Genomic DNA, 2364 nt, shown 5'->3' on the forward strand with positions numbered 1-2364 from the left:
CCACTGCGTGGTGCACGTCAAAGACCCCAGGTTAGCAGTCGTACTGCACTGGCTAAACTTGTCCTCTACAGCTGAGAGCAGGGTTGGGCAGTGTCGCGATACAAATGTATCACCGATAGTATTTGCGAAATACATTATGTATTTATATTTCGGTAACGCGATGCAATTTTTCAGTTGAATTTAGTATTTTTGTATCGGAATACATTTTCTGGCGCATTCTTAGTATCAATAAACTATTAGGGCTGAAGCATTTTGGTACAATCTTAAAATAGTGTTGACCTCCACACAGAGGGTCAAGACCACGTTTCGCCAGGGATGTTGTGTGTCTTTTACCGCACATGACTGCTTTTTTTATGCTGCAAAAGTTAAATGTGTTCTCATACGTTAGGTGGTCAAGTATACCAGTCGATTCCAAAATTTTAAGGCTCTGTCGGCGCACACAATTATCAGATACAATTATTCAAGTTCCTTGAACTTCAATTCACGGAGACGTTAAGGGGTCACTGCTGAAAGAGGCGTCCGGGTTGGACATACTGTATTTGATGTCCCTGGGATTTTGTTTAAGAAAGATAAGAGAGGAAGAAATAAAACCGCGCTCGAGCCACGGTGAAAAAAATCGCTCGCTTTCTTACTAGTTCCCAAAATGCAAGATATTAATTTTGCGGTAAATTTGATTTGAGCTCAATTCAGTCTACAACATGCAGTGAAAACTCGCTTGTTGGTTTAAAAACAAAATCTCTCATTCTAGAGAATGCTTCTCTTTGTTCTAGTATGCTATAAGGAGTGCACCAAAACATCTAAAATAATGTGTTCTTTTTATAATAAGGTAGTTGAGTGTCTGTACTTTAGCGCCACTAAAATGTATTCCTGTATTTGTATTTCCCTTTTTTTTAAGTATTTCTGATACATATTGCGATACATTTTTTTATAAATGTATTTCAGTATCAGTTTTTTTAGCTGTTTTTGCCATGTATCCCAGTATTTGTATTTCCATGTATTTTGAGAGTATTTCTCCCATCACTGGCTGAAAGACAAGCCGCCAGTTGAAGCAGGCTAACTTCAGGCTGCATAAACATACACACAAAACACAATTTTTCATTGAGTCTTGGTGGCAAAGTTTAGTCCTTTTGCGCCAAGGCTGCATGGCCTTAACTTGATCATGTCACTGATAACCCCTCGCATTTTTTTAATGACCGTACGACGGAGTATTCGCGGTCTTCGCCGTATGCTCTCCATGCTAAACGCGTGCTGGCAGTGAGCGTTTGCCAGATTCGTTTCGCATCGTCAAAACTGCTATTTATGATGAACAATGAGTTGCGTTACAATGAATTTTGGTTGGAGAGCTAGCACCCACTTATGCGGAATGTTTGCAACTCTGCCGCTGCCGGCCCACGGCCGGAACCACTGTTACTGATGTACTTCCAAAGTAGAACATATACTAAAATTTAAAACCCCACAGATAAGAATAGCATGGCGTCAGCGTAAGAATGGTACGTAAAATCGTGAAGCGTTCCACATTATTTTTTCTCCTGACTTCCCCCTTTCACAATAAACTCCAAAATAAACAAGTGGGATCGATTCGAATGGGAAAGTCTAGTGTCCTGCCGAACTGTTACGCAGCGCTAGTGCCCGATCGATCGGTGGCTTGGCCCGCCCGCTCCTTTTGGTCACCGGCCGCACTGACTAACTGCCTACCAAGGCGCCTCCTGTTGACGGCTTTGAGGCTACTGGCAGGTAACGGTAGTCTGATTTGCCTTGGATAAAGGACCACACAAAGGAAGAGGGCAGAGAAAGATATTCTGTCCCGTCTTCGGTCTTTTATGTTGCATTCCGTTTAGCCTTATAACAGACCACCCCAATTTGTCGAAAGTTGCCTTCTGCTCGTGTAATTCACGTGCGACATGGACGTCAGCTCGCGCAACAGGCCCGGAACGTCCTCCCTGCGTTTTCACGAGCTGTTCCAATCGAGCCCTTTCCGAACAAGGCGGCTGGGAGCGCTGGAGAAAGCGGCATGCTTCGTGTGAGGAAAGCTGAGCGACGCTGCAGGGTCGACCCCGACTCACACCTCTCACGTGACCCCAAGGAATGCGCAAATGCTTGACTATTAATCGAAAAAAATGTAGCGCACGCGCATTTCCCATCAATTCTGCGAGCAAAAGCCCATGTTTGTAAGCGATGTGGGGAACCGCTGTCACACATCACACAAAAGACTGTCTGTAGACACTGTACGAGTCATTTCTTGTATAAACATCACACGGGTCATAAGAAGCAGACATGTTCGAAGCACACAAGAAGCAGACTTCGAACATGCTCGAGGCGCTGATTGTCATCCATTCTCCAGCGATAACCGTGTCTCTTGTCTCC

At 44.2% G+C, this 2364-nt stretch overlaps 1 non-coding gene across 1 annotated transcript; it reads left to right on the forward strand.

Moving 5' to 3' along the window:
• Positions 1–1415: 1415 nt before the first annotated feature.
• LOC120842443 lies at positions 1416–1522 on the forward strand. Its single transcript, XR_005715927.1, has one exon. It is a non-coding gene; the product is annotated as a U6 spliceosomal RNA (small nuclear RNA).
• Positions 1523–2364: the final 842 nt, after the last annotated feature.

The sequence above is a fragment of the Ixodes scapularis genome, unplaced genomic scaffold (genome assembly GCF_016920785.2).
Source record: "Ixodes scapularis isolate PalLabHiFi unplaced genomic scaffold, ASM1692078v2 PGA_scaffold0__279_contigs__length_252992795, whole genome shotgun sequence".
In the NCBI taxonomy this organism is placed as follows: domain Eukaryota; kingdom Metazoa; phylum Arthropoda; class Arachnida; order Ixodida; family Ixodidae; genus Ixodes; species Ixodes scapularis.